The following is a 13,212-nucleotide window of genomic DNA, read 5'->3' on the forward strand; positions in this document are numbered from 1 at the left end:
TTCCATCTCATAGATTGTACAAAGTAATGAGAATTCTAGAGAACAAAATGCTACCCTTAATCGTGCACATGCAATTTGTTACACCAATTTAGAAGAACCACAAAAAAGTCATTTTCAAAAGATCCCTTAAACTAGTAAGATTACAGAGGGAAATGGGCAACTGAAACAAGCTTAAAGCGTTCATTCTCCCAAAACTGCTCGAGCTCTGGACAAAATATAGCAGAAACATTCAGAAATATCTCTTTTTTTTTTTTTTATGATATAAGTATGTAGCCTTGAAACATGGCTGAAATAATCAGTTTTGTCAAATACTAAAAAATGTATATAGAAAGCTATAATTTCCCCCATCTGTAAAACTAAACAGAAACAAGTATCTTGTAAATGTATTTTCAGATTAACATCTTTTGTACTATCAATTAGAAGTTTTTCAGCAATTTTCTACACTGTATTTTAATATTTAACATTGTTACAGATACGAAACAGTCTTTAAGCAGACTTCCTGTGTTCTTTATATAGAACATAATACAACTGCTTATTTACAATGGATGTAGAACTTTGCAAGTCTCCACATTGCCTTTGCTTTCCTTGTAATCAACAGATACCAGTAAGAAATCTTTTATTCTTAGCAAAAAACAGTTTACTTACTGTTATTATTGTGGTCAACAAGTTCTAACCTGTTCTCTTTAATGACACAAACAGCGCTAAATGCACATCTTACCAGCTATTTGACAATTACTATTACCTGACAAAGCATGGAGACCTTTTTATGGCCTATGAGCCAAAAAAAAGATGATTATGTTTTTTTTTTCTTTAATATGCTTAATATAACTGGGGTAAGAGTTCAAAACTTACAAACAAGAACTACCTGATCTAGAAATAGTGCAATCAGTCAACTGAATTCTTGGTCTGACATACCTTTTACGTAAACTGAATAAAGACCAATAGGAAACTAAAGACGAATGGCGTCATTTTCTTTTCATTATCTCTATCAGTATTCCGAACACATTTTTTTTTTTTTTGCAATACTGGAGTTCACAAAGCATCACGTCCCAGGACCTAAACCAATAGAAGAGAGGACCTAGAACCAGTCCTCTGATTTTTTTGAGTTTTTTAAACTTTCATTTCAAACTTGAAAGGCATATCACTCCTGAAGACGTATCACAAGATCCATGTCACTCCTGAAGAGGTATCACAAGATCCATGTCACAACTTACACAGGGATGCTATCAAAAAAAAGTGCACGTCCATTCTGCATGATGCTCCTAACCTATTTCAGCTGAAGGAGAGAAAAGAAAAAAAACACCAACAAAACCCCCTACTCGCTATGACTGACAGTTCTTCTGAGATTATTTTACAAAAAGGCAAAAACAGAACAGCTGTGAACACATTAAATGCTGGGTATCAGAAACAAAGAAGTTGACAGAGTGGTCCTTACCATTAGACACAGAAGGTTAATATGAAAACTACTGGTAATGTTGACTTTTCCTTAACAGAAGCCAAGAAGCAAGCTGTCAGTTGCCTGGCTTCAGTTCAATCTGTCAGCCAGCGACAGGTGAATGGGTCGTAAAATCATTATCACTCATATGAACACAGAGGAGACTCCTCAGTTTCTTGTACAATAGGAACATTTTGCCAGATAGTGTAAATCCTTATCATATGGGGAAATCTTCAGAACTGTAAGACCACAAGCAAACACTTGCCTCAAGGAATTCCCTACAAGTGAAGTCATCTTAGTTTGGACAGAAAAGTGTAATCCTCGAACTCCTTGGCTACCCTTCAGCACTTAGGAACTTATGGGCACCTAAGTTTTTATCAGTAGAGTTCTATAGTCATATCAAGTTATGCCTCTGAACATGCACAAAACTGCTCCCATTTTGCCAGAGACGGATGGTTTAATATCTATTCTATATCCAAACACAACTAGAATGCATAGACCAAGCAGCCTTATCCCTAAGTTTTACCCCTGGTTGGCTTAGTTCACATCCAGCGTTCATTAACGCTCTTGAGTTCATTATAACGAGCTGTGGTCACAGATTTCATTCAGAAAAATAAACCCTTTTATAAAAATGTTCTGGAGGAAAATCATTCACTCAGGTGGGAGATTTAACTTCAATGCAGCTCTGGAAAATTACAAATCTATCTCCCACGACTTCTCTACCCACCAAGCAGAGAGAGGAGGCGGCGGCAGCCTGGAATACCTTTACAGCAGGAGTGAAGAACAGACATGGAGGACTCATTAAGCCAGACAGAATTTACCAGCACGTATGAAAACGGAACATTATCATATAGCTCAGTGATGAAGGCATCCCCATGGATTCCAGTCCTTCAGGCAAAACACCAGGGAGACGAATGAATATATCCATTTCCCAAGTGACTGCTTAAATAATTCATTATACTTCAGCTATTACAAACTCCATTTCTAGGTATTTACAGTTTCAGCTTAGACTATTGTTGCCAGCTCCCTAAAAGTAAAGGACAGGAGTGCTAAATATTGTTCCATATCACTCCATTTATGCACCCAGCCCTCAGTCCTCCCATACCTTCGTCTGTTCCCACCAACTACCTTCTCGTTTGGAATGGAAGTTACTACCTTTTCAGCTGACGGACGTCCGTTCAGATGATGGACATCCTGTCAAGAGTCAGGTCAGCTCAGCACCCTCCAAATCAGGGACAATTAACACATTCCCACTTCATGGGGGTGTTCTCAGACTTAAATAAAGATATGTGGGTGTGCATATGTGTATACACACACACACATATATATAAAAATAAAAAGGCAGAGATTCTCCACCAGAAAGAATAAGTATTTAACTTTCTGAAAATATTAATAACAATAAAAAAATAATTAAAAACCCTGAAAGCCTCTTGATTACACTACAAAGATGGTTAGGTAAGTCAGTTGATTAAATTAGAGCAAATAATGGGGATATCACTAAATCTGGTGATATTAGGACAGCCTTTGTCAAATCTTATAAACAACTTTATTCATCTCAATTTGAAGCTATTTTCCACCAAACAACCGATGTCTGCTTTACATCTGCCATCCTTGCTTAATGAAAGCTTGTCCCAGAAACTCCAAATAAAGTCTGAAGATTCTGTAGATATTGAAGTATGCTAACTTCAATGGCTTTATTATATTTTTCCAAGAGAAGTCACACAAAGATAGAAGTTATGGATCAAAAAGCTGCCAAGGTAAGAAAAACTTTTCTCTTCTGTATCAGCAAAGGCAAATCTCATTTCGCAAAGCAAACCAAGATGTCCAACAATGGTCTGGCTCCAATAACAATAATCATATTTTCAGAGAATATACATACAATACTACTTATTTCCAGCATCAGTCAGATACCTGCCTCAGCTGTTACTTTTTCACAAGATAAGGCGTCTTCCCTCTACTGGGAGAAAAGGTGATTTATTGCTACAGGAGAAAAAGGCTGTGTGCCTCCAGCCCACGCTCGCCATGTGCCAAAGGTCAAATCTGGCTGGAGAAAGAGACAGCCAGAGAGGGGGGACTGTGTTTTCATGTGATCACTGTGCTGTTCCAGACAGGTGTGAGACATAGTTATCACTACAGCATTAAAAGCACTATTAATTTGAAAACATAACGACAACAAAAATCATCAGCATTAGATGAGCAAAGACAAAGGACAACAGGGTGGAGGAAAGACCACAACACGAGGGAAAAGTGGCAAGATGTACACCACACTTAAATGGGATATAAATGCAAATGAAGTATTCTGGATATAATAACAAACAGATAACTGGTGCAAGTTGCTAGGGCATGGGTCGTTTCTTTCTGAGTGTAAAAAAACCACAAACAAAACATGCAGACATTTGTAAATACTGTAATGCTTAAACAACCCATAACTTAGCAAAGCTCAGTACTGTGACAGAAAGTAGAAACAATTTTAACAGTTAAACGAGCTGGGGAAGGGAAAAGACAAAGTAAAAGCAAAGTTTTAAAAACAAGAAAGAGGAGAGAAAATAGGTTTCCTAAAGAGTACTTCACTTGACAACAAGAAATTCACCCATCTGCAACATCTGGTTGAAATAAGCACATTACAGGAGCAACGCTGCTGGGCTCTGCAACTGCACAGAATAGTAAAAATCAGATTCTCACGTCAACTTACAAGTACCTAATTCCATTTAAAACATCCATCCCCAGATTTAAGTGTCTAGACTAAAATGTTTAAAATAGACATTTCAAAAAGGATGCCATTGTTGAGCAGCCTATTATTTTCCCAAAATGAATAGAATTCACAAGGTGTTGTACATGTCAGAAAAAACAAGACTTTATGTGCCTTTGAAGACAGGCTCAAAATGTTAGATCCTAACAACAGCTGCATTGTTTTTTCTCATTTCTACATGCCGACACATTGACATACAGGCAGTAGAAGAGTATCTTCTGGATCTGAACTACGGAATGAGTTGGGGTAGGGGCAGAAACTTAGTAAAGCAGAGCTGCCTCTGTGCCCACTCGAATGCTTCTCCTTTCTCTCCTTTCTCTTAATGCATCTGGTAATTTTTCACTTAGTTTCCATCCTCAGGAGGGTCAACTGTTTCACTTCAAATATTACACTCCCCGTAGGCTGCTACCAAACTTAAAACATCTGGCTGAAGATCAAGCAAAAAATACAACACAGCAATCAAACACCTAAACCCCTTTTTTTTTTTTCCAAAAGGCCTTTTATAGACTAAAAGAATAAAAATGATCAAGTCTGACCATAAATTAGGATTAACTTCTGACATGGAAATATGATTTTGGACATGCTTCTGGAATGTTTTTAAGTATCGTGTTTGATACAAATACCAGTGGTCTGTTTCCATGTCTAATGATCACCTACATAAATAGGCGTATGTTTCCTTCCCACCTTTGTACTGTTTAAAACAGAGTTTACTCTAGTTCTGCCTCAAAAATGACTTTCTCAGCTTCCCGATAAATGGCATTCCATGAGGTCCTTCAGAGTTGCCTATTTATTCTAGCAATAACCAATTCACAATTGAACATACCTCTGGAACATTTCGTTATTTTAGCATGATATAAAACTCAGTAGCTGCCACCAAACACAAAGCTGCTATTAAGCTGCTGGTTTAGAAGTAGGGCTCTCTAGGTACAATCCTTTCTCCCAGTGATCTTGGAGATGCAGAATGGTTCACAAACCAAGTAAAGTTACATTTTGTGGAAATAAACAAGCATTACACTGGAACATATAGAGGAGATGTATGCCAGTATAAGCTGACTTGCGTGGGAATACTTCCCTTTTTCCACATGCAAGACTTCAGATGGCCTCACACCCTATTTGGGATATCACACTTCAACAAAGATGCAAACTTAACAGGACAGAAACTGGGAAAAAGGAGAATGACTAGAGAATAAAAAGCTATTTAAAAAAAAAAAGTTGGAAGAGAAGGAAGAGAAAATTAGGGAACACATGCTGGTAGGCTGCAAAACCTCAAAAGGTTTTGTCAAACAGACTATGTGATGAACAAGAGGAAAACCAAAAGGTATAAATTACAGAAGAAATACAAGTTACGTATTAAAAAAGATTTTTCTAACATTAAGGACTGTAGAGCAACAGTACTGTTGCCTAGGAAGAATATGGAATCATCACCATCATGTTTTGTTTTTGTTTTTTTTTTAAAAGCAAGAAGGACTAGAAAACTAATAAGAACCATAGATTCATCGTGTACAATGAAACTACAGAGGAAGACAGTAGGGCATTAGAAATTTGTAATGAGAGATTTCAGCAGGCTCCCATTTACACAACATGAAATGATGCAGAGAATAAACATTTAGATATAAAACATACTGAATCCTTTGAGTCAGAAGCTTACAGCTGTCAAGTTTGGGTTTTTTTTGTGATTTTTTTTTCCTAATTTCAAAGAGTCCAGAGTCAGTCCTGACAGAAGGCATATGAGACTGTCTATAACATATTTAACATTCTAGAGAAAAGGAAAAGGCAAAATATTAATAGTAATATTTACCTTTAGAAGACGAAGTACAAAAAAGCTGTGGTCCATCAAAGAGAAATTAAAAGGGGCAGATAAGAGGATAAAATAATTATGGACAGCATGAAGACTAATGTGAACTCAGGTTAGAGACTAAAACTAAATGCATACTATGAACCAAGATGGATCCAATGGATCAAATATGCCAGACATGATTATTCATAAGATTAAAGAAATTATCAGAGGTAAAGACATCTTTCAGAAGTCAAAATCCTGTCTAAATAGAACCGAATCAAAAACACAACATAAATATACAAAGTTAATTGCATTAACACAAAAAGGCAAGGTAAAAGTTGATTTTGAGGAGGATCTTACAAGAAATACAAAAGCTATTTATAAATACATCAGAAACAGAAAGCTTTCTGTCAGAAAAAAAAATTATTATAGCAGTATCAGAAGATGACATTTGAAGAATAAATTAGGTATTTGCATTCTAAATATAAGATTTTCCTATTCCACAAGTGTTTTTTTCTTTAAAAAAAAAAAAAAAAAAACAACAAAATAAAACAGAATAAACTTTAGGAATCATCCACAAATTGAAATGACAGTAAAAGGAGCTTTCAAGCAAGTTGCCATGAAGAGATGATTTTCACAAGAGGTCCCCAAAAGAATTCCAATACATAAGCACCCTTCAGCATGCATTACAGCACTCAAATAGGCCTCAGTGCAAAAAACAACGGAGACTGGTAAGTACAACATAAACCTTTAAGATGTGACAAAGGCTGATTCTGGGAATAACGGGGTGATGCATCTAATATTTGTAATAGAAAAACTCACACAAATATAACAAAGAACAGAATTCCCCTGCACTTGAACAAACGTGGCATACTGGGAAAGTGCCTTTGCAGGGAAAGCCATGACTCACAGAAGGATTACAATTTTCTGAAGGATTTAAAGGAGGGTGGATACAGATCTACTTAAAACTCTCATTTTACCTGTTTATATTTTCTTCACACATTTATAGGCTTGCATTCCTACGACTGTATGACCTGGCACACAGTAAAACCCATGCGCCATTCAGCACAGCACAAGAATGGAGTGATTACTTTCCTTCTTATTAGCAAACCGTGAGATCATCCAGGAGACCTTACAAATGTGCCCAGGAACTGTTACCATCTTCTATAAAAGAGGTAATAATTATCTTCTTGTGCTTTATGTAGAGATTCACCTAAGTCCGGCTTTTTGCTTCTGTTTTAACTTCCTCTTAACATCTGGAGAGCGTATTATTTCTTCATGCAGTGGCATGGCATTAAATAGCTTTAAACCTCTCAAGTTTCTGAATTAATGACTTCTCTTACTAAATAAATATTATTAAATATTAAACATATTAAGCTATATTATATGCAGAAATTTTGGTGATAGTAATATAATAATTACCAATTACTAATTATACTCAGGTAAATATCACTATATATATATAAGTACAATATAGGTTTAAAATATATATATTGAAGTACTTTAAATATGATACATATTATTAAATGTTAAAATTGAAACTGGAGAAGAGGTCCAGTCACCGTCCCTGAATCTTGTGATGACTACTCCACAAACAATGTAATTTACAGTCTGTAATGAACAAAGATAGCGTGTATTTACAGAATGAGAGGGGAATTGTTCGTTGCCATTAATTGATGAACGTGAATTTTTACTTCAGGCCAATTAAATATGCAAAGTACACAGTTATTCTCACCAAATGTACAAACCACTATACAGCGATTAATACCCAACTGAACAAAACAAAGCAGACAAGTCTGGTTTTGAAAGATAAATGCTTTAAATTAAATGCATAAATAAATAAAATGCAGTTCTAAAAAATATTTTTAAACTCCCCAGAGATGATGTCTGTTCCATAATCCAGCAGGAGGAAGTGGAAAAGCTCCACCACCAGGTGCACGGCTTAACTTGAGGAACGGACACTGGCGTAGCTGAACAAAGGCAGCAAGCAGGGAGTAACATCCTGAATAGGATCTACTCAATTGGAACTTGTTTTCAATGTTAATAGCTGAAGAGAATAAAATATATTTTAAGAGTCAGTATATTGTGGGATAGGAAGCAACTAGAGCTAGGAAAAACAAACTTTTTTTTTTTTTAATTACTGAGCCAACAAAAAGCTGCATGCTGCGTGGCTGAGAGCTGTCTGCAAACGTTTGCCGAGAGCTACACTGAAGTGGTACAAGCACAGTGTAATGATAGAATAACAAAGCTCAGCAACAGTCTTCAGCAAGGAACAAACCTCTACAACCTAGTTATGGACAAATTAGACACTGGATTAAGCACACAACCTGTTTCATTTCTCTTACAGCCTATGGCGAATGGAAATGTTTTGAATATTGTCTTATCCCTCTATTGTAAAAGTCTGTCCTTATAATACCAAATAAGTGTCTAAAAGACATCTAGCACTTCCCAGCATGCTGGACGTAGCTATTTCTTCCACCCGTTGCCTCCCATTCTCTTTCCATTACTCTTTCTTCTCCCATTTCAGTCACCCTTCTCTTAGGTTCTCAGGTTGCATTTACACACGACCACCACCACTATCTGCAGGATGAGTGAATCCCATTCAGAAGGAGCATCTGCCTCCTTCAGCACTGACTATTTCTAAGGGCACATCTCGTCACTGAGGAGTCACTGTAGTCACTACCTGGAGTCCCCATGTAACACAGGTTTCAAAGCACCTGAGCTATCCTTCAGGCTCTGACATTTGTTGTGAATAATGGAACCGTCAACTTCAAGGTAAGGCTTATAAAATCCATAGGTAGATCATTCTGCATGGCTCGACCAAGGTTTGGATCTCACAGCAAGATGAAATTAAAATTGCTGTCACAGGTCTGTAACAGCAGTCCACTGTATAAAACTTGTATCTTTGATTTGGGTTTCTTATAGCAGAAAAAAAAAAAAAAGATTAACAGAAATAGCAGCATGAGGAATGGAAGCAAGAGCAAACTTCTACCTAGGTTAAAAATTTACTATTTCAAGAAAGACGTAGTAAACATAGTAATAAACATCACCATTACAACTTCAAAAGGTATTAACCTAATATAGAAATGGGAATAAAATAAGGTTTTACAAGATCAGAAAGCTGGTCTGGCATAATCAGGACCTTGCGTGTAACAGTGAGGAAAAGCATTGGAAAACCTAATGCAGGCTGTAACCCAGAAAAGAACTAGCCTACATAAGAGGATCTTCATCAGGTAATGCTAGATTTATATATAAAGTATGAGACTAAAAAAAACAAAAAATAAAAAAAAACCCAAACCATAGCTTCTATTTATAAACGAAAACATTAATTATTAGAAAAGGGTTAGGTACTTAGATAACTACTGATTGTCTGGTCTCTCTCCTTTCTTGCCCCAAGTCAGTGAGTGACGCAGGTTAATAATATGTTATGTAAAAAACTTAATTTCTTCTTATTGATATAAAATCAGTTGCCCTTTTAATGCAAAAATTCTTTGTTCTCATATTACAAAAAGGGGGATTTTAGCTAAACTGTTAATTACTCAGACTAAGTAACCTGACCTTTTTAACCCCTCCTCTTTATATTGAATGCCTCCAATCATCGCTGCTTTCAAAAATCTTTCTATTTGCTCTCACTACTTATTTACTTAGAGCATCTCTGAGATAGGGCGATCAGAATAATATCTCATGAGTAGAATGAATACACACACAAACCTCAAATCAAATTCAGTAAGAGTCGTACTGGCAGCCTGTGCAAGTGAGATTGGAAATAGCAATGAGTAACTTACAGCAGCTTGTAACGTGTCCAGTGATGTGCCTAGAAATGGGGAAAACTAAAGCAATTAAGTCTAACTTAACAATAATATTGGATGTCAGGAAGCCACATAACTTTGCAAATATAACTTAAAAAAAAAGTCTAAAGATACAGTTTGATATATTAAACTGTGCGCTGCCCTTTGAAATGGTTAGTCATTTAACCATACCATCAATAAGCCACTGTAGGTATGGGATGTAAGAAAATTTAAAAAAATTTAATGCCTAGATGGCTTGTTTCTATAGCAAGAACATCTGATACAAAATTTATCTGTATACTCAGACTATAAAAAAGAAAAGTATTGCAGCAGGTTAGTTGTTAAGTCCACAAATTCCTGTTTCATCCTATCAAAGACAGAAATGTAATATACAACTAAGAAGGGGATAAGCAGAAGTTTGGCATATATAAATAAAATTAGCATTTACTTAAGTAAATATAAAAATTTAGTAACAAGTAAATAAAAAAGTCCAGTAAAAATACCGCAAGAAGTTTCAAAAATGTTCAGGCCTCAATATTCACTATTTAGAAAAGAGATTTACCCTAGCTCTGGTATATGGGGTATTTTCAGAGACTGTAGTATCAGAAAAGGTAATTTTACAAACTGAAAGCAACAGATTAACCCAACGAAAAAATAGTAATTCAGGCATATGAGGGAGCTTTATTAGAAAAAGAAGTAGTCCAATCTGAAAAATTATTATTAAAGGAGTATATGTAGAAAAGGGTCATCAAAAAAAAGGGTAGAGGAAGAATGTGGACAATTAGATGTTGCAGAACAAAGATTCAACTCCATATCCTTTTAAGCTTCCACTTATGTATATCCATACCCTCAAGCCATTATCACTGCTGTTACTTTGGGAGGCATCAGAAGAAAGCCAAAGACTTGAAAAAGCCATGAGCCTGTAGCATCATCTTACCTGGAAGCAATCCCTCTGGGCTCACAGGCAGAACAGAATGGGAAAGAGAATACTGACATTGGTAGTGGCGCATCTGCTCCAGAGATGGGTGGAGAGCCCCACGCTCTGCAGCCCTTAGTGCAGCGCCCGAGAAGAACCTCTGCAAAAATCCCACGTCCACAAATACGCAACCCCTGCTGCAGCTGAAAGTACCTCGTTATCCAGATGTGCTGGCCAAAAGCCAAATGTCTTAATTCCTTTTAGAAGGATGGGTGCACAGTTTAATCGCTCCGCTTAAACAGCCTGTTTCTATAAAATGTTTCTGCTTTATATTGGTAGCAATGGCTAATGAGACCCAATCTGTGATTACGCGAAAGACCAGGTGGTCCCAACAGTCATTGTCTGATCAAATTCTCCTTTCCAAACCTCATTTTGAACAGAACTGTGTTTCATTGCTTACCCATACAAAATACATTGTTAACTCCTGGTTCACACTTTTATAATTGGTTTTACTTATACATTATTTTAAATCCAAAGAGGTGTAATACCATCTCTTTACTAAGGCTTTGCAAAGACTAAAAGAAGCATCAGTGAGGTTCTACCTTTTGATTTCAAATTGGAAGTATCTACTGTACCAGAAAGGCTTTCCAGGAATGTTTTTACTTATGTTTTTTCTTGGTGTAGGGGTGTCAAATTTGTTAAGAAAAACAGAATTCACTCGAGCAAACAGAGTGACAGGATAGACACTGCAGTAAAAATATGCAGAAATTCTACTTAGTGTCAGAAAAAAAACCAGAGCCAGAAAAACTGTCACCATCAACTACAAGTGCTGCATGGCACTTGGAAAGGACTTTTGCTTCCAGTGTCAAAGCAAATTCCAGAGCTTTTGTATTACCAGTCTGAACTCTTATGAAGTTTTATCCGCTCTGCCCTTTTATACCTGTTACATGTACTGAAACCAGAAGATATTTTATATCATTAAGTTACTGATATAATTTCTCCAGTACTTTTTAATTGTGAAAACCAATTTCCTATAAATTACATTCGGGAAGTTAAGACAGTTTGTCTTAATACATTTTTGTCTTATAAATAATTGTCTAATCTTCTCTTACTGACATCAACAAGAGTGTTCAGGAAATACACTCACCAGAAACTGCATGTACCTATTATTTTTTAAAAGTATGCACTAATGATATTAAAGCTGTTTCACGAAAGTAGGCCCACTTTATTACTCCCTGTTCCAGTTAGAGTGTATTGGGTTTGCGTGGCAAGGTTTTGGTAGCAGGGGAGCTGCAGAGGTGGCTTCTGTGAGAAGCTGCTAGAAGCTTCCCCCACGTCCCATACAGCCAATGCCAGCCGGCTCCAAGACAGACCCACCGCCAGCCAAGGCCAAGCCCATCCGCGATGGTGGTAGCACTGCTGGGATAACATAGTTAAGAAGTTATCATTATCGGAACCAATAGAGTATTATTTCACATTTGTTCCACAACTGATACCTCTCAGGTACTCCTAATATCATATGGTTTACTTGTCTCGAGATAATAACTGTGCTGCAAATAATTTCTCTGGATGAAGATCCAGCGTGTTCCATCCTGTCTCTTAATGCAGAACTATACGTAATGGCACACAATGGATGCTATTTTATCATAAATAGGATTTGAAGTATAAGCCAAGCGTTCGTATTCGGTTTCCTGTCTGAAAAATTGTAAGTGTTAATTCTTCAAAAGGAAGAAAAGATCATTTACACTGGGTTCCTCAGAATTCCCTCTCAGTCGGGACTCTAATGCAGCTCAGGGTTACAAATTAAACATCAGACCTTCAATACATCACAATTTGTGCTCAGATATAGTTTGTAAAAGGTGTTGGAAACCTAATCATCCTTCTTATTTATACTTGGGAAGAATAATTAAATTAAAAAAGCAGAAGCATTTGAAGTACATGAAGCTCTTGATTTTATGAAGGTTTTCACTAAAAGACAAGCCCTACTTATGCCATAAAACTAGCTAAAATAATTTTTCCTTGCACTATAAACCTTCTACACCTGAGATGCACAAGCAATGGACCGGAGAGTGTTACTCTTACAGAGCCAACAGGTAGCCTAGAAAAAGTTTTCTCCTTTAAAGCAGTACTATGCCAGTCAGATGCCTACTGTGAAGTGACACAGAGTGCCTGCCAAAATTGAAGACCGTTGTTCTACAGATATCTTTCATACCCAAGAGGCTTCACAGAAGCACTACATACTCTTCATTAGAAAAATGTTAGGAGATTTTTTTCTCAGTTTTTTTGCTGTCTTGAGGAATATATATCTCTCTTGTGGAATATATATATTTTTGTATTTTTGTATGTGTGTGTATATGTATCTATCTCAATCACTGTTTTATTCCCCATGATTTAAATATATTTACTAAATGAATCATACTAGACTGACGGTTGAGGGATTTTCTTAGAAAATTCAGTTATTCAAATGAAGATTTGCTATGCTGAAATCCTTCATGTTTTCCTTCCAATTTCTCAAATGCATGGCCGGAAAGCCTGTGTTTGTTTCTC

At 36.5% G+C, this 13,212-nt stretch overlaps 1 protein-coding gene across 2 annotated transcripts in view; it reads right to left on the reverse strand.

Moving 5' to 3' along the window:
- CWF19L2 (CWF19 like cell cycle control factor 2) overlaps positions 1-13,212 on the reverse strand; it is a 78,223-nt gene that overhangs the window by 30,997 nt on the left and 34,014 nt on the right. The window lies entirely within an intron of this gene.

The sequence above is a fragment of the Chroicocephalus ridibundus genome, chromosome 1 (assembly GCF_963924245.1).
Source record: "Chroicocephalus ridibundus chromosome 1, bChrRid1.1, whole genome shotgun sequence".
Taxonomy (NCBI): Eukaryota; Metazoa; Chordata; class Aves; order Charadriiformes; family Laridae; genus Chroicocephalus; species Chroicocephalus ridibundus.